Below are 24,710 nucleotides of genomic sequence, written 5' to 3' on the forward strand. Positions count from 1 at the left end.
TGAGCTTGAACCTGTGGATTGTTATCAAATTTAGAACATTTTTGGCAGTTTTTTCCTCAAACTTGTCTCTCCCCTTCTCCTTTCTGGCACTCTGATTATATGTATTGTAGACCACTTGATTGTTCCAAAGGTCACTAAGACTCAGTTCCTTCTTCTTTGTTGAGTCTGTTTTCTCTGGGAGCTTCGTTTCCTGCAGTATCTGTTGCTATGTCTTCAAGTTCACTATCTTTTCTTCTGCACTATCTAATCTGCTGTTAATCTCACCAGCTGTATTTTCCATTTCAGAGATTTTTGTCATCGCTTCATGGGTCCTTTTTCTATATCCTATTTCTCTCATCAATCATGGTTATGTTTTCCTTTACATCCTTGAGCATACAGAGCATATTCATAATGGCTGCTTTCATGTCCTTTTCTACTAATTCCATCGTCTCTGTTACAGCTTGGTCTGCTCCTGCTGAAAGATTTTTTCACCTAGTTATGGGTCACATTTTCTATTTCTTTGTATAACTCAAATTTTTAAAATTTGACACAGAGCATTGTAACCTTACATTGTTGAATGCTGAGTTTTCTTGTATTCCCTTGAAGAGTATTGGATTTCTTTTGGAAGGTAGTTCAGTTACTTGTGGATTAGTTTGATCCTTTCCAGATTTGTTTTTAAGCTCTTTAGGGCAAATTCATGTTTTATTCTAGGGATAATTTGGCTCCACTTCTAAGGTGTGGCCTTTCTAGGGTTTCTATTTAATGTCTCATATTCAGTAAGGTCTCTCTACTCTAGCTGGAGAAGATTTGAACAATTCCTCATCCTGTATGAGATTCTCAGGAATTTTTCTTTCCTTTAAAGTTGTTCTTGTGGAGACTCACGGGATTTCACTCTATGCTTGAGGAGACTGGCATCTGCCAAAGACTCAACTGCACACCTATGCAAATGGCTGGAGTTCTCTCTCTTAGTAGCTCCCTCCTCAGTCTCATAAATTCCAGCTGCCTTGGCCTCCCCAAACCCCATCTGTCTTCTCAGCTCAGCAAGATCCCTGGACTCTGTTTCCCCTCTCCATTCTCTCATTCAGTTTGGGAATTACTTCCGGGCAGAAAGCTAGGCAGAAGTGGGACTCCCCTTGTTTGCTTCCCTTTTTTCACAGTCCTTCTGCCTGTTGTTGAATGTCTGAAGATAGTTAGTCCCTGTGTTTTGTTCAACGTTCTGTTGTTTACAGCGGGAGTATAATTCTAGACCCATTTACTCCTTTGTGGACAGGAGTGGAAGTTGACTTTTTTCAATAAAACAATAACATAATCCAAATACCCCTAGGCCACTCTGGCCTGATATCTGTTTAACATAACTCACATAGTTTCTCATCCTTGCTGAACCAACACCCACCCACCCCCACCCCCACCATGGCTCTTATCTCACTCAGTATAAAATCCACAGTCCTTACTACAGCCAGCACCAACTACCAGACATGGAAGTGAGACCACGTGGGAACCTCCAGCTCCAGTCATGCCATAAGTTGAGAGCAGCTGCCTGAAAGATCCCCCATGAGACCAGCAGAAGAATCATCAGACTGACAACCTAGAGGCTCACGAGAACAAATAAATATAGTTTTTGTTTTATTGCATTAACTTTGGGTTATTTGTTATGCAGCAACAGATAATTGATACACTTACTGTGGCCTACAAATCCCTTCATGATCTGGCTCCCTGCTACCTCCCTTCCCAACTTCCCTTCACTCTCCCTCTCACTCTGCTCTGGCCTACTCTTACTTGCACTTCCCCAAACATGCCAAGCTCTGCCTGGAGCCTCCTCCCCCAGAGAGCCACAAGGCTCTCTTTTTATAGAACCCCAACCTGGCACTTACTATACCCTTTGCCCCACCTTTCTCTTCTCCATAGCACATGTCACCACCTGACAAAGTATGCATTGATTTGCTTTGTGTGTCTAATAATTTTTTATCAGATGCTGGGCATTGTTGAGTGTTTCTCCCACTAGACAGGGAGCTCCATGTGGGCAGTTACTGGGTCTGTCTTGTTCACAGCTGCATCCCAGATGCCAAAACCATGCCCGGATGCTCAAATGAATATTGAGCATCAAAAAACAGGTGCTCAATGAATATTTGTTGAATAAGTGAATATCTATCCAGTCTTCAATAGCCCAGAAGCCACATCCAAGGAACTTCAGGAACACACACTCCCCCCGTCCCCCATTTCAGGGGCTGCCCCTATTCTGGAAGCCCAATGAGTGGTGTCTAGGCATTCAGGAGCCATTTTAATCCAATTCTCATGCCACAGCCCAGGATCTGCCTTCACTCACCTCCTTGTCCCTCCTGTCGCTCCACTCCAGCCACTGCCCAGAACATTGACCTGCTACTGCCCCTGCTCTCAAGACCACTGACCCTGGCTCCACTGAGAAATGGGTAGGAAACCACTGCCTTAGGGTATCCATAGTAGGGCTGCTTGGACACCAACATATCAGGAATCTTAGCTTTTCATATACACAGCCCCTCTCCTCCTGGGCACGCAGGTGTGGCCAAATGGTCTCGGTTGGTGATGGTTTCAACCAACAGCCCCCAACTGCCACTAGAACCACCTTGTCCTCCAGCTGTCAGATCCTATTGAAGGGGTTAGCTCATTGGGACTGACTCTATCTTCTCTCAGGGTAGATTCTGTCCTTGGGAGACCCCAGATTCCCCACCCCCTCGTAATAAGACTTCCATGAAGTTGCCCCCAGACCACCACAGAAGTCTGGATATGTCTGAATCAGGTCACTTCCAACATAGGAGATCTTTCTCTAGGCATGTTCTTAGCTCTCAAGTCAATCAGGAATTGCAAATAGATATGGGGATGTAGATGGGGTATTGGTATCTTACACCACTGGTTACCCGGGCTCAGCCAGAGTGTCCTAGTAGAGTGACATTGAAAATTACAGAAATTTTGGAAAATAATTAGGAAAAAATTCATTTCCGAATCCGACATGTTACCCAAGATGTTCTGGTTAATATTTTTATATGTTTCCTGCTAGTCATTTTTGCATATGCATATACAGTCATGCGTGTAATTTGTTTACATTGTATACCTGCACATTTGTTTCATTTTTTCACTTAACATAGTAACATAATTAATTTTCCACATTGTTGATAGGTTTCACAACAAACTTGAGTTGTATACTTTAAATGGGTGAATCTTGGGGGTGGGGGAGGGCAAAAGGGGTAAAAGGAGGACATTTGTATGGTGACGGATGGAAACTAGACTTTAGGTGGTGAGCATGACGCAGTCTATACAGAAGTCGAAACATAATGATGTACACCTGAAATTTGTATAAGGTTATAAACCAATGTGACCTCAATAAAAAAAAAAAGGTGAACTTTGTATGAGATGTAAATTATATCTTAATAAAACTGTTAAAAATATATATTTTTTTAATGTAATGGGGTTGGGGGTGAGATGGACAGTGTTAAAGAACGGATTGAGAAGAGTGTGGGCTAGGAAAGCGCTGGGCTGGAGCCAGCCTCTGGGAAGGGGTGGGGAGGCATCTGGCCAGAGTGGAGCAAAGGATTCTCACAAGGTGACTGTGGGCAAGCAGGTGGGATGCGGGGAGCCCCAGCTCGGGGACCAGATTTGGGCTACCCGTACTAAATCCTAGCTACTTCCCCTGTCACTATGAGAGCTTGAGCGAGGACTGTGAGAGCTTGGGTTAGGACTTTACCGCCCAGAGCCTCAGCCTCTCCATCTGCAAGATGGGATCATAATGGGCCCTTCCCCCCAGGGATATTGGAGGTTCCACTGAGGCACACGGTGGGCTCCGTCAGGGACGGAGCCTGATCTCAATCATTGCTCCACAAGAGAGGCTCTGCAGCATCACAGAAGCTGGTAGAGGCAAATAAAAACTGCCCTTCACGTGCGCCCTGGGTGGACAGTTGGAAAGGAAACTTTCTTCTCCTCCGTTATGCCGTGGGAGCCTCACAACCATCATGGCGAAGGAAGGAGGGGGTGGGAGAACCCCCATTTTACAGGTGAGGCTGCATAGACCTGGGTTTGACTCGTGCCTCTGCCACCTTCTACCCATGACCTGGGGTGATTTCTTTAGTATTTCAGTGTCCTCGGCTATAAAATCAGGATAGTAATAGTGCCCAGCGGCAGAGGCATTTTATTATACAGCAGCTGTGGGTCTCAGGGCTCCTGGCCTCTGACCATGGTTTCTCAGCCATGCAACAAGCCCACAAGGGAACAGGCGCTCCCTTGACGTGAGTTTGGCCTGTGTCACAATTCGATTTTTTGTTATAAAGTCACAAATTGGCGATTGGGTGCATTTTATTTATCGGCAGCCGCTGCTTCTGAGCTGATGAGCCCTGGATCGTGACAAGGGCCACTTTCTTGGCCTTCGAGGTTGAGGACCACATCCTCCAGTTTTCCCTAAAAGCCCAGCCCTGGACATTCCTGGGATGGGATCCATCTACCTTGTAGACCGCAGGCACCCCGCGAGCAGTGACCGTGTCCACTGTGCCCACCGCTCTGTCACCTGGCACTCAGCACAGGGCTTGCGGATGAGAGGTCTCTCCATGAAGTGGTGTTGAATGAACGGATTCTCCTGTCCCATCTTGGTTATCATTTTATTGTTGTCTCTAAATGTCCCCCTCTCCTTCCCCCAGCTCCTGGCTGGGCGATGGAAGGTTTCTCGTGTCTGGGGATGCTGAGAAGTCGGGTGCAGGGAGCCTGGGCCTCAGCAGGACATGCCAGCAAGGACCCCAGGCCCCTCTCACCTTCTGGGGCTGGGGAGACAAGGAGCAGTCCAAGCCGCCAGCCAGCCAGCGTGGACCCACCTTCCAGGCCCCTCCTGCCTCCCAGAAGAAGCAAAATATTCCTGTTCGAAGGCAGAAGATGGGGTTGGTTTTTGTTGAGGCACAACATATGTACACACAAACATGCATATACACATGTACACACACATACACATGCATACACACACACGCACATACACACACGTACACTAAAGTGCATAAATTTTAAGTGGCAGCTCGCTAAGTTTTTCTCTGTGTCCACCTGTGTAAGCACCACTCAGATGAAGATACAGAACATTTCAGTGCCCCAGAAGGTTCCCTGGTGCTGTGGTGTGACTGTTTGAAATCATAGGGTTAAGAAAGGAGAATGCCTTCCTTCTTTTCAAAAAGGTACGGTGGCATGATGGGCAAACAAGAAAGTGGGCAAACAGCTTGAAGCCACCTGGGCTGCCCCTGTCACAGCGCTGACGGTAGGGACCACCGAGTGCTTCTTGCTTGTCTGATGAGAGCTCTGGGCTGTGCCTGGCTCCTGCTCTGCCGGATTCCCTGAATGAATGAAAGAATGAGTGAATGAATGAAGGAGGCTGCGCCTGCCTCTGTTCTCTCACTCGCAGCTGATTTCCGCTGAGATATTCCGGCTCACACCTGGGCAATGTGTTCAGCCCCCTGCTATGGTGGGTGTGGCGTGGTGGGGTGGGCAGGGACGGGGCAGACACAGCGTCCGCCCTCCCAGAGCAGCCCCCAGGGCCCAGGTCTGGGGGTCCGCTCTCCATTTCAAGTGCTCCAGTGCCCGCATAGACGGAGAAGGAGCAGACCTCAGGAGGTGCCAGCAAGCTGGTCTGCCTGGGGAGGGGCCGAAGTTTCAGGGGGCAAAGGTGGAGTTAAGATCTTGTCACCTGCTGCCCCAAAGCTGGCACTGCCCACCCAAGTGCTGACATCAGGGTGCCAACCTCCCCTTGCAGCCTCACCTCCCGCTTCTCCCCACTCCCCATGGCCTGGCCGGACGTCACCTCTCAAGGCTCTGTGCAGGTCGTCCTTTCCCAGTTTCCCACTTTGCTCACGTAAAGCGCTGCTCTCCCCAGCTGGCCTTCTTGAAAGCATCGAGGATATGGAAAAAGGTTTAGAGCCCAGCCCAAATCGGCTACCTGATGGGGCCGCTGTGCCCTTCACCTGGATCCCCAAGCGCCCGGGGCTGCGGGGAGGAGGCTGCAGGGCCCCGCGGCGCAGGCTGTGCACAGAGCTGCTCTGCACGCCTCTCAGGCTGGGGAAAGGGCTCGCCTGGGGTCAGCGCAATCGATATCTCATCTGCCGCTCTCCTAGCGGAAGTGATGGCTATTGGAACGCGGTAATGGGTGTTGTCTAGTGGAAGAGACTAATCTTCCCAGCTGTGGAGGGCTCCGCAGGTGGCCTGCGCACGGCTCACTGCTGCCTCTGGGGCTGTCCAGGCATTTTTAAAGCCACAACAGCCTCACTGCCTGCTGGCGTCCACCCTGGTTACCCTGCAGCTTCCTGGCACAAAGCCTCAGAGGTGACGCTAACCCAGTCCTCGTAAGCACAGATGGGGAGACTGAAGCCAGTGATTTGCCCAAAGTCACACACTTAGAAGGGGGCAGAACTAAATTCTAGTCTCCAGGCTCCTCGTCCAGTACTACACAGAATGCTGGCTGTGCCAAACCCATGGCCATGGGCCATACTTAGCCCTTAGGTATCTCCAGGTTTTCTATTGCCTGGCTCAATGCTTCTTGAAAAAAAAAACTAGAATTCAAATGCTATCGATGTTGGCCACAGTCCCTACTACTCCCTAATGTCTCACACTCAGCCAGCTTCCCTCATTTCATCACTGTCTGACCTTGGGTCAGTAAAACTGAGGTCTTGGCATAGCGAGGAGATGAGGAAGAGAACCAGCCTCCTCCCCTGGAGAAGCGAGGTCCCTGCTCAATCCTCCTTATCCTGGCTCACAGGCCATGGAGGCCCGATGGGCTGTGAGCCCCGTGACAGCAACGGCTGCGTCTGTCTTGCCCACTGCTGTGGATGATGCTCAGTGCACGTTCAGAAAATATTAGCTGAGACGCTGCTCTATGCCGGGCCCTGGGACACATCACCACTAACACAAAGCCCTTTGTTTTAACGGCTTCATGTGCGCCTCTGAGAACTTGGCTGTAAGTACTGACCCTCCAGTGGTGGAATCCCACACGCCTGTTACCCCGGCAGCTGAAGTCATGAGAAGTTGCTGGAGTGACTCTACTACCAGCTTCTTATGTGACATTGGGCAGGTCCCTTAACATTTTCAGTCTTTTGTTTCCCCAAATGTAAAACAAAAGGGCTTAGATTTAATGACCTCCAGGTCCCCTTTCTTTCCAAATGCCCTTTTTACAGCTTGTGAGGCTGCGAAAGCCCCTTCAGCGTTCTCCTCATGAAGCTCCAAGTGTCCCAGCTGGTGATGGCCTGGAGAGCTCAGCGGGGACAAGCCACGGAATTTCAGATGTGGTTCCAGCCCACCTGTCTGAGTTCTTGACCGGCTCAGGCGGGCCAATCCAAAAGGACTCTGGGCTGGTTTCCTTTGTGGCTTTTGAAATGGCCGAACAGTGTTTGCTCTGGGGGTGGGATGTTTCTTGATAAACAGGTGGATTCCTGAGTGGGGCCTCTCTGAGTCTGGGGCCCAGAAATCCACCTGTGTAAGAAGCTACCTGAGTAACTGATGCCCGCAGAAATTGGAAAACCACAGGCCTGGAGAGAGGGAGGCCGATCGCATCCATCAAAGGGGAGGCCTGATACATAGGCTCCACGGTGGTTCCTGTTGCCCCTCCCTTCTCTGTGGGATCTGGGCGGGGCCGAGCACCTGCATGTTTAGCCAGGACTATGCAGACTCGGCCCACACTGGCCACACTCTCCGGCCTCCCTGGGGAAGATGGCCAGAGCTGCCAGGGCCTTTGAGGGCTCCCTGCAGGGCCACAGCAACACTGGGGAGCACAGCGGTCACAACTCCAGTCAGGACTCAGGCTAACCTGGATGTGAAGCCAATCACTTCAGCTCTGTCTCAGTTTTCCTCACCTGTAAAATGGGCCCAACAATAGTGCTTATGTTCTGGGGCTGTCCCGAGGAATAAATCATGCACATAAAGAGCTTACAACAGGGCAGGCATCTCATAAGTGTTCAACAAAAGAGAACTGTTGTTCTACTATTACTAGTTATCACAATTCCGCCAGCCCCTCCCCCACGCCCTGACCCTGGGGTGGGGGCAGACACCAATTGTGACTAATCATGACATTAGCCACCCCCCTGGGCTCACAGGAACCCAGCCGGCCACTCAGTTAAGATGGTAATGAAGCGGCTGTGAAACAGGAGGCCTTTCCATCTGGGACCCGGGCTGACCCCACTCCTGCCTGAGGTTTGAGAAATTGCTGTGTGGACTCTGCCCCCCACCCCCATTCCAAGCCCCCACCGGCTGTTTGTCCCTGGTGTGATCATTTATTTATGTCCGTGTTACACACGCACAGGCCCTGCTCTCACCTCCCATTTGTCTTCACTGGTCTTCCCCTGGGCTTCGCCCTGCCCCTGCCAGGCCCCGATCATGAAGACAGATGTCCCGGGCTGTGGCTCCAACTGAGGCAGCCCCAGCCCTTTGGCATCGCTCAGAGGATGGAGGGGGGTAGCGATGACAGAGGTGGGGGTGCGAGGCCCCTCCCCTCTTCTCGGGGTGAGAGGAGCCCGAGGGCAACGTTCTATAGCTGTGGGTAAGAGATTATGAGCCCCTAGAAAAGCTCTGGAAAAAAACACATGTGGGTTTCGGTTCCAGTCACTCCTGCCACTCACTCTGTGACTTCCCCTGGGGAACAAGTTCACTTCCTTTATTCAACAGGGACTTATGGCTCGTGTCCTGGGAACTCAGCACTGTTCCGGGTCCTGAGGACACGAGGGGAAGGAAACACACAATCTCCCCCATGCACCAGAAGGCCGTTGTGGGGAGTCAACGGGATATGAGGTGGGGGACGTGAGGGCAGGGGAGGCAGGGAGGCCTCTCCAAGGAGGGTGAGCAGGGCCAGCCATGTGAGAAGTGCACAAAAGGGCATTCCAGGGAGAGGGAACAGCATGATTAAGACCTCAGGTTGCAGGAGCCAAAAGGGTTGAGTGGGCTCAAGGGAGAGAGGATGAGGCCTGGGGAGGCGAGTGCAGCCAGGTCATCCAGGGCCTCAGGGGCCTTGCGTTTATTCTAAGAGCATCGGGAAGCAACAGGTGTCTCACGTGGTTGAGAAGAGCCAGGTCCAGGGGCAGCTGGGTTACCCCCAAACCCAGGAGTCCTGTTCTCAGGATGCAGGCCCCTCAGCCCCATTCTCTCTGCCCTCCCGTGCCCAGGACTCATGGAGACCGATGGCCCTGCTCCTGGGAGCGGCTGGCCCCATGCACCCTGGAGAGCCCCTGAGGGGAGGTGTCTCACCAGGGAGTGGGGTCCCTGCTCCCCCTGAGCCCTCCCAACAAGGGGGCTTTGTCTGGCAGTTCCGAGGACTCCAGTGCTCCTCCCTAGGCCCCCTGCAGCGGCCTTCGAGCCGCTCTGAAAGGCGGCTTTATCTGTGTCAGGGGCCAGATTGCTGGGAAGCCGGCGCCGGGGCTGGCACTCGGGCCAGGCGGCTGCCGCAGCCCTGACTCCTGGGGCTGCAGGGGTGCAGAGAGAGGCCCCAGACAAAAGGGTGCCCTGCGGGGAAGCCCGTCAAAGCCCCGCCCCAGAGGAAGACAAGAGGACTACACAGGCACCCCGTTGCCCCACCCCGCGCCACCGTGGCAATCTGCTCACTTACTTGCAGTGGTCACTGACACGGCCTTTGTGCAGCCCCCACCCTGTGGGAGAAGAGAGGCAGGTAAGGCCACGCTGCCTGTAACCGGATCCCCTGGGCCTGCTCCCCGTTCCCTTTCTCTGGTCCTGGAAAGCATGGGAGAGGGCAAACAAACCAAGGAGGGCAGCTTTCCAAATGAAAAGGAGCTTCCAGAAAATCTACGCCCTAAGTCACTGTTGAGCAGACTGGAGACAATGAGAATCAGAAAGAAGAAAATTCAGAAAGGGAAATGTTCTCTGGGCAGACTCTTCCTGGGTGTGTGGGGTGGTGTCCCCCGAGCCGGGTCTCTGTCACCCCTGTTTAGCCCTGGTTAGCACTGATAATGGCAACCAAGATGTGTGTGGAGTGCCTGCTTAGGGAGTATCTCTAATGCCCACAAGACCCTTTGTGGCAGGGGGCAGCAGCCCTGTTTTACAGGTGTGGAAGCAAAGGCCCAGAGAGGTTAAACTACCTGCCCAAAGCCACCCAGCTGGTGAGAGGCAGAGCCAAGATTCAAACCCAGGAACATCTGATGGCAGAGCCCAGGGCCTGAGTGCCAGGCCTTCTTGCTGGGCTGGGCCTGCCCGCCTGCCGACAGTGGATGAGCAGAAGTCCCGCGTCAGCTCCATCCCCGGCCGTGGGCGCCCCAGATGGAAGGATTGGGAGGAACACCCAGTCATCCCCCAACAGCCTGCAGGGGACCAACCTACTATTATTCCCTACTTACTGTTTTTCCTTTGAGGGACTCTGCTCTCTCTCTGTTAAAAAGTGAATAATACTATTAAACGTACCCCTAAAAATGGTTAAGATGGTAAATTTTATGTTATGTGTATTTTACCAGAATTAAAAAAAAAATTTTAACTCTCAAACATAAAAGAAAAGAAGTGAGTTTCAGGAATATTAAAGATGCATTGAAGACAAATCAACACCAGCCCAAGTGTCTGTGACACAATAGGAAGGGATGGGAGAGAATTGAAATGATGACACATTTATCACAACGGGGTCCAACGTAATTACATGCAAAACCCTAAATCATCTGTGGGCACCAGGTGTACCTGTTGCTTTTGGGAAACACCAATCATTGTACAAATGGGGCGACTGAGGCCCCGAGAGAAGAAAGGGAACCCCTGGATGCAGGGCCGGTTACGGCAAAGCTCGGTCTGGAACCCGGGCCGGCCGCCTCTGGCTGCACCTCACCCCGGGGGGCTGTGCAGGGTCCAGCAAGGACGGTTAATGCTGCCAGGAAAGCAGAGGGGCAGATGCCCCCATGCCCTGCACTGCGTCTGTGCCCTCTGCCCATCTGTGTTGGGCACCAGGGACCCAGCAAGAGGGTTGTTGCGGCTGGAGAAGCCCCGAGGCTGGAGAGCTGAGGCTGCCCAAAGGGGAGGTGGGTAGTAATGGCAGCCATACCCGCTGCTCCACCCCAGGCGCTGCTAAACCTTTAACATTCCCAGAGGTCAGGATGGGGAAACTGAGGCTCAGAGAGGCAAAGTCACTTGCCCACCTCCACATAGCTAGTCAGGGCCAGAGATAGGACTCGAACCCAAGTCTGTCAGACTCCAGGAACTGCGAGGTGAGTGCTTGGGAAGATCGTGGGGGCTGGGAAGCGGTGCTGGGAGGGAAGCTCAGGCTTCATCATCTCCACCACACCCATCACACCCATCACACCCCATCACACCCATCACACCGGCCTCCCCTCTGGCCCCACGCAAGCCATCTCCCACATTGACAACAGTGTGAGCTTCCTGGAACACAAATTGCATCATGTCATCCCCTCCCCTGCCCTGAGCTGAGACCCTCCTGGAGCTCAGGAAGCCGGGAAGCTGGTCCCTGGCCAACTCTGGAGCTTTGCCTCCACCTGTTCAGATCCCCTTGGATTTCATCCCCCAGGCAGGCTGACCCATTTGCAGTGCCTCAAAGGCTCTGCCACCAGTAAGCTGGGCCACCTGGGCCAGGTCTGAGCCCAGTGTTCCCCACTGTCAGGTAGGGCCATGAACCCCGCCCCTTCAGAGTCTGCTGAGTCAGGACCGGGTGTGGAGAGTTCAGTACAAACTGTAAAGTGCTGTGCCCCATTATATGACGACAAAGAGAGCAGACAAACCCAGGCTGGCCAGGGGATGCTGGACATCTAGCCATTTGGATCACGGCCTCTCGCTCCCCTAACATCTCTTCCTCACCTCCCCCTTGCCCCTGTCCCCACTGTCCCCACTGTCCCCACTGTCCCCAGGGGAGGCAGATCCACCCCTAGATTTACTAGGGCATGTTAAGAACATGGTTTGAAGCCATCTCTGAGGTCACAAGGTCATGGCAGTTTCCCATCGATCTATTTGGCCCTCCCTTGGCTGGAGCCCTTTGCCCTGCCAGCCCCCAGGGCCATATCAAACTTCAGCAGACTCCCCCCACCTCGCTGCTCTGAGCGGGGACCCAGGGAGCCAAAACACAGGGCAGAGCTTCACAACACTGCCCCTGGGTGATTTACCAGCTGGGCTGCCCAACCCCTGACCTCAGGAGGAGAGGTAATGCATCTCCCTGGTTTAGCTGGATCAACGGTGCGGTGAAAAACAGTCCCTTGTGGGCTAGCTAGGACGGCAGAGAAGGACTCCCTCCCCCTGCTGTGACAGCCGCTGAGCTGTGTGCACATGTGGGCTCAGGACATCTCTGGGCTTGTCCTCTGTCCACCGACATGCCTCAGGCACAAGCCTGCAGGAGCTGGGATTTCTGAATCCAGCTGCCCAGGTTTCAGATGGGGAAACTGAGGCTCGGGGGGCTCCTCAAGGTCACAGAGTAAGTTCAAGGAGGCCTCCGGTTTCCTCACAGGGCACTCTCTCTGCTCAAGTCTTCCACATTCTGTGGGCAAAGGTGACAGTCATGGTATTTGGGGTGTTGCTGGCACCTCAAAAGGCCAAGCTCGTCTCTCTCAGTGCCTTGGAGCTGGACCACAGTGGACCCGACATGCCACCAAGGTGGAGCTCCCTGCCTTTGACTCCATGTGCTGCAGAAACCAGACCTTCAGGACAGTCTTCTGGCTCGGCTGAGGCATCCCAGCAAGGGCAGAGGCCGGAGGCACGATCTGTGCTCAGACCCCCTCGCTCCCCAGAAAGCACAGCGGCCTTTCTTTAGGGAGGAAGGTTACCCAGAGCTGGGGACCCTGAGTCCAGATCTTCCTCAGTCCTCTTGTGACCCGCCCTCCCACCCCCGTCCAGCCAGCACCAGCAGGGAGAGCAGGTGGTTCCGCAACCTCCCTACTCAAAGCGGCATCCATGGACCAACAGGGGCACCTGGGAACTTGCTAGAAAGGCAGAATCAGGGCCCATTTCCCCAGAACCACCAACCAGAATCTGCATTTTAACAAGGTCCCCAGCCAGTTCACATTCATGTTAAGGTGTGAGAAGCGTTGGAATACAGGACCTCCTGGAGTTAAATAAGGTGTGTGTGTGTCTGTGTGTGTGTGTGTGTGTGTGTGCACGTACACACATGTACACTTTAAGATCTGTACCCTAAAGAAAGAGCCTAGAGACGAACAAAGAAGGAAGGGAGGGAGGGAGTTAGGGAGGGAAGGATACTCTGCCTGTGTCCAAAAAGTATTTGAAGTAACTTCAGAACAGCACATGGCAACTCACTTAAAGAAAAAGAAACAAACGAGATCCCACCTGAAAGAAGCGGAGGGAGGCGGGGGCTGGGACAGGGACGGGAGGTGGGTTGGGCCAGACCCCAGTCACTCAGGATCTTGGGCCACTGGAGGATTTTGGACAGGGAGTGACATGTTCCGATTTATGCTTTGGAAAGATGGTCACTTGAAAAGAGCTGCTGCCTTTGCTCTAAATGCTACCCGAGTCGGTGAGGTTTTATACGAGTGATGACGAAGATCGGGGAAGGAGAGAGGGGATGTCTGACACTTGGAAGGAGGCCACAGTGGTCCCAGTGCTTGGATAGATAAGAGAAGACAGAGGACAGGGGAGGGAGGGAGGCTGGGATGGAAAACTAGGGCTGGTGATCGTCGTGCTCTCCACTGGAATGTTTTAAAATTTAGGTGTAAGTTACATACAGTAAACTGCACAAATCTTCAGTATATGGCTTGATGAATTTTTACTACTGAGTACACCCACATAACCACCGCTGCAGTCCAGAAGTAGAAAAATCCAGCATCCCAGAAGCTCCCTTATGCCCCTCTCCCAGTCGTTCTCCCTCCAGGGGTGTGTTAGTTACCTGTTGCTGCCTAACTCACGACCACAAACTTAGCAGCTTGAAACAACGTCCGTTTATGATCTTACAGCTTCAGTGAGCTGGGAGTCTGGACAGAGCCTGATGGGTCCTCTGCTCAGGGGCGCCCAAGGCTGCAGTCAAGGCGTCAGCAGGGCTCGTTCCTCTCTGGAGCTCAGGGCTGCCTTCCGTGATCTCACGGTTGTTGGCAGAATTCAGTTCCTTGCAGCTGTAGCTCTGTGGTCCCTGTTTTCTTGCTTGCTGTCAGCCGGGGACTGGTCCTCCCCTGTGGCCTTCTCACAGGCAGTTCACATCACAGAAGCTTGCTTCTTCAAGCCAACAGGAGAGTCTCTCTTTTTAAGGTTTTCACCTGATTAAGTCCGGCCTACCCTTTGCATGAACTCAAAATCCAACTGATTTGGGACCTTAATTACATCTGCAGAACTCCTTTACCTTTGCCATATTCTTTCAGCTAAAAGCAAATCACTGGGCCCACCCACAGTCAAGGGAAGGGGATTATACAGGGTGTAAACAGTGGGGGGTAGGAATTGTGGGGGGTCACCCTAGGGTCTGTCTGCCTCCAGTGGTAATGACTATTCTGACCTCTATCACTGTCTATTAAAAACTTCCCATAAATGGCGTCAGGCTCCTGTCACTCAACACTGTGTCAATGAGATTTATTCACGTTGTTGCCTGTATCAGTAATTTGTTTCTTTTCACTGTTGTGTGGTATTTCATTACACAAATGCACCACGAATGCAACAGCCTCTGTTGATGGATATTTGGGGCGTTCCCCATTTCTGGCTATTAAAATAGAGCTGCTAGCATGTGGGATTCTGGATTGGATTCTAGGACAGTAAAAGGACACTAATGGAAAACCTGGTGAAATCAGATTAAAGTCTGTAGTTTAATTAATAACATTATACCAATGTTACTTTCTTAGTTTTGACAAACGTGACATAGTTACATTAAGAGGTGAACGGAAAGTGGGTGAAGGGGATAGAGGAGCTCTCTGTACTTTTATGTAGATCTAAAATTATTCCAAAATCAAAATTGTATTTAAGGAGCAAATAAATAAAGTTGGTAGCAGACATCTGCTACTGGCCATGGTGGAGTAATGGGTCCACAACTAGCCCTCCCACATAAACATCCGTAAAACTGGACACAACATACAGGGCAGTACAAGACTACAATCCCTGAGAGAAGAGAAACCCGGGAGGTGAGCCCCATAGTCATTAGCTCTCTGCCTGGGGCCAGTTTCCCAACCACAGATCATAGAGCTGGGGTCCAAGCTGAGCACAGCCATCCCGCTGAGCTGGGGAGGCAGAGGTCAGAATTTGGAGCTGCTGACGCAGCTGGAATCTGTGGGGCCAGAGAAAAGGGTGCTGCACCAGGGTGGGTTTCTGAGCAAGTCATTGGTCCAGGTCTGGGCTACACACACTCAGGACAGGACTACTCGGGTCTTTCCAGAGAGCAGCTGCTAAGGGGTAGGGAGTGAAACAGAGATACTGGAAGTCAAGCAGCACTGGAGGACTTTGGAGTTCTGGTCCAGCCAGAGAGGAGAGACCTCATTACATGGGCATCCAGCTTTGATATCAGAAGAGTCTCCCCTTAGGAATAAGGTCCATTCCCTAGAATAAAGCCTACATACCCTAATAATGCCTAAAACCAAGCCCTGACAAGATCCACAGGGGAAGAAAAATTTGGAGTTTAAATCCTGCCAGGTTAGAGGGAGTTGAACCTTGGGCTAGCCACAGATCTGCTCTAGCCAGGCACACCACCAAGCATGCATAAGTCCAAGGTGATCAGCCAGTAATTAAATAAGAATTTATTTAAGAAATTCTGCTTAATTCTGCTTAAATCCTGCTCCAATAAGAACCAATAGTCTTCCTAAGAAGATAACAGAATCCAGATTCTCTACGATGTATCATTGCAACGTCCAGTATACAATCGAAAATTACTAGAAACACAGGAGTAAAGCTCCTTCGCACATTCTCGTACATTACTTTCATAGGCACTCGTCTGTTATTACTTAGAAGTGGAATTGCTGGGTCTCCTTGTCGTTTTGCTAAAATCATTCATTCTGCTGCCTGAGATGTTAAGAGGAATGAGCCCAAAAACCAGCCCGTTTCCCAGTCTTCAGACTGTTTTAGTGCGGCTACAAGGGGCAATCGATACCCAGCACCTACTGCAACTTTGGGCTCCCCGGCCTGTGGGTTTTCGCCAGGAGAAGGCCAGGCGGGGCCTCCAACAGCCTGCATCCCCCTAACATCTCTTGTTGTTCCCTTAGCGTGGGCTGGAGCTGGTGCCCTCCAGTGAAGCCCAATCTTTTTATTATTATTCTAAATCTCTCCTATGTCACCAGAGTTGGGCCAGGGAGCAGGAAAATAAAATCACATGTCATTCATTTGGACAAGCTACCCTTAGAAAAAGAAAGCCTGTGATCACTTACCTGTGTCGGGGGAAGAGGGAGAATCTCCCTCTGCCCTTTTCCTTAAGGTTCTTATGGCTGGCCAAATAATTAACAAGACAGGTTAACAGGAGAAAATAATACCAAGTTTAATAACATGTATACATGGGAGAAAGCAGGGACACTGCGTTTCTCAACACAGTAGCAGAAATTCTCATCTTAAATACCATGTCCAACCAAAGACAAGGAGGATGTTGGGGGTGGGGGGTGTCAGTTACAGGAGATTATCACTAAAGCACTGTAAACAAGAGTAAGGTTTATTATGCAGTTTTAAGGCCTCACCTTCCACATTGATAAGTCTCTAGACATGAGGTCATCCCCCCTCTTCCCAATACAGAGAGGGAGATACCTTTACAAATGGAGACTTCCCTTGTAAATGATTGTCTGGCAACTCCTCGCAGGGCCATCCAGAGCATGTGGCCAGAGAGTCAGAACTTCTGATAAGATGGGCTTGTTGGTGCCTTTTCTATTGTAACCTCTATCCTACATCATCTTTATAGCAGTCATGATAATAACTCCTTCCTGAAACAGATCTTTTGTTTTAAATTCTTTAGGCAGTTTGGGAGGGGAAACTCAAATATTCTTCCTGAGTTCTCTGAGTCCTTATTGTCTTCAGCTTGAAATAATCCACATACCACAGTGGTGCTTCCTGGGGTAGCTTGCCCTGAGCACCATCACCTCCAAGCTCTGCATGTATCCTTCCACCACCACCCCCACACAACCCCCCCACCTCCCCCCACCCCCCCCATCTCACCCACACTGGATGGTGGCCATTGGAGCCCATCACAGTCAGGATCATCTCAGCAGCCAGGGTGACAGGGACCAATGGGAGAGAGTTTGGCTGGGGCACAGGGCACTCTCCACACAGTAGGCACTGGTGGGCTGTGTACCAAGTGTTAGGCTAGCCCTGGGGGAAACCAGAAGGGACAGAAAGAAATAAGATCTGGCCCTGATCCTAAAGGGGAGAACAGCTGGTGCGAGCAGGTGTTAATAAACATGCATTGAATGAACGAGGCTGGAGAAGCCGCCTCGTTCCCTGCCCCCGTTGCTGGGATGGAGAAGGAGGGAAAGGAAGGCGGTGGAAGACCCAGGTTCGGTCTAGCCTCAGCCATTCTGTGAACTTCCACTCCACTAGGCTCCATGGATGCCGTGGTGAACAAACTGAGTTTCTATGCCCATGGAGCCCACGCTCAGGGGGCAGGGGAGCAGATCATAGACCTGGAAACAAACAGGTATGTGTATACAAAGTCAGACGACGATGAGGGCTAGTAAGAAATATGAAGCAGAGCAAAGAGGTGAATGGTCATGGGAAGGCGCTGCTTTTTTACATTTCTTTCATCGGGTCTTTCTTTCTTATAATCACTCCACGGCAGTGAATGCTGAAGTTGTCCTCCCCTCCTGCAGCCACTGCACTACTTAGTAATTGAAAATAGCATTTAAACCATCTACCTGCTTCGATGTTAGAGTCCTGAAGACTGACAATACCTGCTCACAGGCTGGAGGCCACCTTTTGGCTATCTGCACCTCCTGTGAGTTCTACGCATCGGAGCACCATCTGTTGTATTTGCATACATGATTGAATTTTTAAGTTTTTAATTGTGGTAAATACATATAATGTAAAATTTACCATCTTAGCATTTTAAGCATACAGTTCAGTGACATGAAGTACATTCACATTGTTGTGCAACCATCACGACTGTCCATCTTTTCATCTTGCTAAACTGAAACTCTGTGCCCATTAAACACTAACTCCCTCTTCCACCCTCTCCCCTCAGGCTGGGAAGGGGCTATTTTAAACAGGGCGGTGAGGGAAGCCCTTCTGAAGTGCTGACACTTGGGGAGTGACCTGAGCTAGCCCTGCAGATGGGGAGGGGGAGGGGTATTCAAAGCAGCAGGTGCAAAGGCCCTGAGGCAAGAGTAGAGTCATGGGTTCAAGGAGCAGCAAGGAAGCCAGTGTTGCTGGTGGGGGTTGGGGGTAGAGGAGAGATGAGGAGAGAGAAGAGGGAGGAGGGCAGGTAGAGAAGAGAGGTGGGGGACAGATCATGTAGAGTCTTATGGGCAGAGAAGAAGAGTTTGGCTTTTGCCCTGAGACGAAAGGCACCAGAGGCTTTTGGACAGAGGTCTGTCACGGTCCCCCGTCCCCTCAATGGCATGGTGTCCGATGGCTGCTGAGTGAAGAGCCTGAGGAGGGGGCTCAGTCTGGAGGCCATTAGGAGACTACTGCCCAGGTCCAGAAGATCCATGACGGGGGCTTGGGCCGGGGCGGTAGGGTGGAGGTGGTGGCCACTGTTGGAGTCGGGGCACATTTTGAAAGTGGAGCCACAGGATTAGCTGACGGACTGGACATGGGGGTGGGAGGAAGGGAGGAGCCAAGAGGGTCCAGGTCCCGGGCCAGTTGAATTCTGTGATTCTTGACTTTCTCTTACAGCAAGTACGTGTTACTATTGTGATGAGAAAAAAAGAAGATGTATCTTTTACTCAAGTGGGAAAACGCATTCTCTTTGTTGAAAGCGCTCCTGAGTGGAGGGCGTTGTGGGAGGCGCCATCTTGCCCCCGGGGCCCCTCGCAGAGGGTCTATCCACCCTAAGGAACCTGACGCAGGGCGAGTCGGACCCTGCCTCCTGCACGTGGTCGGTCTCTTATCCTTCTTGCTCATTCTCCCCGTTGCATATGCCCTTTCTGTCCTCCAGCCCCTGACCAGGTCCTGGGAAGAGGGCCCAGAACAGTGGGCCAGGGTGGGAGTGAGGATGAGTGGCAGCAAGAAAGCTTTGGTGAGTTGAATGAAATTCTTGCTTTTGGTGAAAAGAGCATCTTTCTCCTCCATCAGCTGGATTCCCTAACCAGACCAGGTTCCCCTTCACAGCTAGGTCCTCCAGGGCGAGGACTGCCTTCCTGGGCGTCTCCCTTCAGCCCTGTCTCTGTTAGCACCAGTGTTTACCATCATGACTTGGAGAACTGGGCCCTTGCCTGGTCTCATCCCTGTGCACAGCCTCGTGTGGGCTCCCTGGCTCTTGCTGTGTCCCCTCCCACCTCTCTGGGCTGCACCCCTCCTCAGAGCCTTTTCACTACTCTTCTGCTGCCCAGACATCTTCTGTCCTTCCCTCTCTGCCCCCCGAGGCTCTCAGTGTCCCGTAGCTCTCCTCCCTGCCCTGCCCCTCAGCAACCCCACCCACAGGGCCTCCTCCCCCAGGCAGTCTTCCTGACCCTCCACCAAGGGGCCCTGCAGGCTCGGGCAGCTTCTCCACAGAGTGGGGGTCATGACTGTAATTAGTGACTATCTCTGGGATTTTTAATTACCATCTGTCCCCCTGCGAGCTGTGAGCTTCTTGGTCACCTCAGTACTTTCAGCCCCTAGCGGAATGCCAGGCCCATAATTGGGGCTCAAAAAATACTTAAATTAAATGATATATAAATCATACAGAGATGAGTACATCTGGAAAAGGGCCACACAGGAGCTAGCTTGCAAAATGGGCTTTGAAAGTGGATAAAATGTCAATAAGCAAAGATAAAAAGATGGAGGTTTCCAAGGAGAGAACTCACCATGAACACAGGAATGGTGGTAGGAAAGTGTACATCAACTTCAGTGACTCAAAGCTGCATGCACAGCAAAATAAAATATCTTTAACCTTTCTCTAAAAAAAATACTTATTAAATGAATGACTGTCCAGCTGGCTAGATGGATAATTGGGTGGGTGTGTGGGTGGATGGATGAATGGATGGATGGATGGGTGGATGGATGGGTGGATGGATGAATGGATGAATGGATGAATGGATGGATGGATGGATGGATGGATGGATGGATGGGTGGATGGGTGGGTGGGTGGGTGGATGGATGGATGGATGGATGGATGGATGGATGGATGGGTAGGTGGGTGAGTGGATGGATGGATGGATGGATGGATGGATGGATGGATGGATGGGTAGGTGGGTGAGTGGATGGATGGATGGATGGATGGGTGGGTGGGTGGGTGGATGGATGGATGGATGAATGGATGGATGGATGGGTAGGTGGGTGAGTGGATGGATGGATGGATGGATGGATGGATGGATGGATGGATGGGTAGATGGATGGATGGATGGAGGGGTGGATAGATGGATGGGTGGAAAATGGGTTAAATCATATCCCCTCCTTTTAAGGAAGCAGAAACAAAGGCCTGGAGAGAAAGGGAGACTGATAAAGACGGCTGCACTGAATTGAGGCTAAGGAAAGCTGTTTTAACTCCAGACCACATCCACTATCTACCCTTGTGTCACCATTGCCTGTCTGCCATGCTCCTCCCTGCTCCCAGGACCCCTGCCTCCTCCCCAGCATCCCCCCTTCCAGCGCTTCCTTGCTAACTACTTTTTACCAAACCTGGAGCAGAAGCACTGGGCATGAGGGTGGCCAGGAGACAGGCCCTTTGTCCCAGCTCAGCCCAGGTGTGGGCTCCCTCCTCCCCACTCCCTCTGCCATCTCTCTCGGTGACTTTTGTCCTTGGATCGTCTGCGTGATCAGAAGAGGTTTCATTCTCTGGCGACTGGGCGGCCATTAGGAAGAGGCAGACACATTACCCTCTCACGGCACAATGGTTGGCTAATTCAGTGATTCTATTTCACCTGAAGACTTTCTTTGCAGCGGAGCCTCCCCTTCAGAGCAGGGCGGGCCCCATCTGTCGGACAGTTTGCCCCAATGTCTCCGGCCATTATGCCTCCACTCGGAGGAGTGCATGGTGCGTGTGCAAGCGAGCGAGCGCGTGTGTCTGTCTGAACTCTCTGCCTCTTGTCTCTTTATCATTCTTCTAGGGCTGAACAGAACTTGCTTCAAGGAGTGATGTCAGATGTGTGCAAAACAGACCAATAAAACCTAATGCACTCACTCCCCTTTGTCCGCACAACTCTCCTACGGAACATTTCCCACTCAGAAAGCCACTTAAAACACATCAGTAGTAACTCCACAAAACAGCCACTTGTTGGCTAATTGTGCTAAGCAGCTGCCACCAGGGCTGGGGGAGGGGGCGAGGGGCTCTCTGGGAGGAGGCCCTCTGCTCCCAGCCCGAGCCCAGCTCCAGGGGGAGGGTGCCCAGCCGGGCATCGCGTCCCTCCCCTGCCTCTGCACCCGGAGACCCCTGCTAGGAGCACTCACAGCGGGCTGGAGAAGAATGCAGGCCTAGGGCCAGCAGGGCAGGATTGTCTCCCAGCTCCCCACCAACTTGCAACGTGAACCAGGGGGTCACTGCCCAGCTCTAGGCCTCAGTTTCCCCATACATCCCTCGAGCAGTTTGGACTGTGACCTCTAAGGTCTCTTTCAGCTTCCAAAGGCTGCCTGGTGTGGTGCTCCAGGAGCCGTGGGCAGACTTAGGTTCAAATCCTGGCTCTGCTACAGACTGGCTGTGCGACCTGTGGCCTCAGCCTCTCTGAGCATTACTTTCCTTGTGGGGAAAACGGAGAGTTGCAGTGCCTGCCCTCAGCAGGTGCTGCGAGAATTCACAGAGGGTACCTGTGTGGATCTTGGGGTCGGTGAGCTCAGGCCCTCCCCCACCCTCAGGAGTTCACAGTCTGAAGCATGAGGGCTGCTCAGACCATGACAGGGCCCCCAGACGCAGTCTCAGGAATCAGAGCAGATTAAACTGAGACCCGAAGGATAAGAACCGAGCCAGCACAGGGTATGGGCAGAAGTGGGTGGGATCCCAGTTAGCAGGAACAGTATATGCAAAGGCCCTGAGGCAGGGCTGAATTGGAGGACCAGAAAGGAGCTCAGAGGAAAGGCTGGAGAAGTGGCAGGAGCCTGGCCAGAAGGACACTGCAGGCCACAGTAAGGAGCTTAGCTTTATCCTGAGGGCGATAGGAAGCCAGGGAAGGGATGAGAGCAGCAAGGGGTTCTCACTAGATTTCTCTTTTTCAGAGACCCCTCTTGGTTTCCAGCTGAAGAAGGAGTTGGGGGGCGGGGTCAAGAGCAGAAGCAGGGAGCTCTCCCTCCACTGCTCCCACGGCCCAAGCAGGCACCGGCTGGGTGGCCAAAGTGCAAGATCCTCCCTCGGACGGAAAAAGGGAGGGCTGGCCTTCCCTGCTCTGGTTCCTGGGGACCCCTCGCTCGCTGGCTCCACTGGTGTGGCCACTGCCCGCCCCGGAGAGGCAGGAGTTAAGCACTGCAGCCTTGCAGAAATCAGAGGATTACAAGTTTGCCAGTGGCCTGTCCCTTCTGCCACACAGACACCGACGCACCCTGCTATCTCTGGGCTCAACTGTCACGCCATGCACTCTATCAGGACTCCGTTAGGAAGGCCCAGGCAGTGGCTCTCAGCTGACAGACCTGTGGTCCAAGGACGGCTAGTCCTCACCCCCTGCGCCTGCGCTCGAGGACAGCTCTGTCCGCTGATGATGCTGCAGCCTCCTCCTGCCCCTTCTCCAGAGGCGGGGGGGGGCCATGGGCGCGCTGGCACACGTGGGCTCAGGGGTCTGAGCAGCCCAGGTTGAAGCCCAGCTCTGCCCTTCCTGCTCCTGGACGTCGGATGCAATGCTGAAACCCTCCGAGCCTTGATTCTCCCGTCTGCTCAGTGAAGGCAGCGAGGGCATCCTCCCCAGAGGGGCATGGAGAGGTCTCAGCAAGACACGAGGCTTCAGGAAAGCACTCAACAACCTGGAGCCACTGTCACATTCTCTGCTCCCTGAGCCCTGTCTTTCCGCACTGCAAGGTGCGGGTTATTTTTATTACCTCATTGTCCGCCTCTGCCCGTTTCCCTTTTGGCCTCATCTTTGGAAGCTCCAAGTCAAAGTGAACCGTCGGGCAAAATAACTCGCTCTTCCCAGGTTTATGGTATAATTACCACCCCTTCATCGTTGCTTCTGATGCCTCCTCTATTTATTCTTTATAAACCTTATTTTAACTGTCTTTTGTGCGTGTGATTTCAGGGGGAAAAACATCTTGCAAATGAAAATAACTTAATTGCTTTTTCTGATTTTCAAAGTAACACATGCTCATTATGGAAAACACCCAGACAATACAGAGAGGTAGACAGAAGAGAAACAATGCGATGATTTTGAAGCGGCCTCAAGTGGCTTGCAGCAGAGTTGGAATAAGAAGCTCCCCTCTTTATAAAACTGGGGTGCTCCCCTTGCCCCTCAGCCTTCACTCGTCCACGTCCTGCCCACCTCTAAACCCAGCTGAAGCTCTTGCTCCCCGCAAAGGCTCCCTAGCCCTCTGCAGCCCAGGGCACTCTCTCCTTCCACTGAGCTCAGTTCTTTTCATTTCAACAAACACTCGTTGCGCATCTGTTTTGGGCCAAGACACGTGATCCAGCTGTATGGACTCACCCCCTTCTGCCTGCGGTTAACCAGTGTTACGTTCTTTTATTGCCCTGCATCTAGACCTCTCCTCCCCAGCCTGAACTGTCAGCTCCTTGAGGGCAGATCCACAGCTTCTGTCTCTTTGTAACTCTGTCTGCAGCATCTATTGCTCCCGAGTGGGACTTTCTGGGCACCTGCAGGAAGGGTGGCTGCGTGGATGGCACGTGCTGGACACCAGGCCAACCCTGTTGCACACATGATCTCATCTGATCCTCACATTGACCGTGGGAGGTGGGTGTCGTTATTACTCCCACTTTGCAGATGAAGAAACTGAGTTCAGACAGGGTCAGAAGCTTATCCAAGGAACCACAGCTGTTGAGCTGAGAGCCAGGATTTGAACCTGAGTCTCTGAGGCTGGGGCCTGAGCTCCAAGCTCCAACACGGAGGACTGCCTCTTTGCACAACTCAGTGATACAGGGCAGGTGATAAATGCTCTCAGCAAGGTATGCCCAGCACAGGAAAGACAGTACCATCATCCTTAGGGGCCTAGGAAGGCTCCCGGGAGGAGGTGATGCTTGACTGAGTTTTGAAGGATACGTAGGAGTCAGCCGGGTGGGAAACAAGCAGAAAGCATTGGGAGAGGAGAGAACAGTCTCTGGGATGGGCCAAAGGTGTGAGTCAGTGGGGGCAGGAGAACCACAGGCCATTCTGAGTGGCGCGAGGTGCACGGGGGGGAAAGGTGGGAGGTGAGGTGAGTGGGTGGTCAGCTGGCAGCACCGTGACAGGCCTTGTGCACTCTGCGCAGGCATTTGGACTTGAGCTTTAGGCCAACGGTTCAAAATGAGCTCCTTGGAATTCTATGGGTTCCTCAGAGACTCCCCGGCAACCTGGAGAAAGATAAACCAAAGGGAGGTGGCCCCTGCGAGGGCCCTGCTCCCAGCCCCACCCGGGTCTCAGACAGGGGAGCTGCGCTGTCATTGGCTGAACGGTTAGATTTCAGTATGAGATTTCACTTGAAAGGTTCTACAGCAAACGTGTCTGAAACCGCTCCTGCAGGTTGGGGGACGTGTTCAGCCAGGAGTGACATGACCAGATTTTTATGATTTGTTTGTTCTTCAAAAACCTTGGCTGAGCCCCACCCTCCACCCTCCCTGCCGCAGGCTCTCGGGAGGGTGTGTTCACCAGTTCCTGTCTCAGGATGCT

Source organism: Diceros bicornis, chromosome 28, assembly GCF_020826845.1.
Source record: "Diceros bicornis minor isolate mBicDic1 chromosome 28, mDicBic1.mat.cur, whole genome shotgun sequence".
Lineage (NCBI taxonomy): Eukaryota > Metazoa > Chordata > Mammalia > Perissodactyla > Rhinocerotidae > Diceros > Diceros bicornis.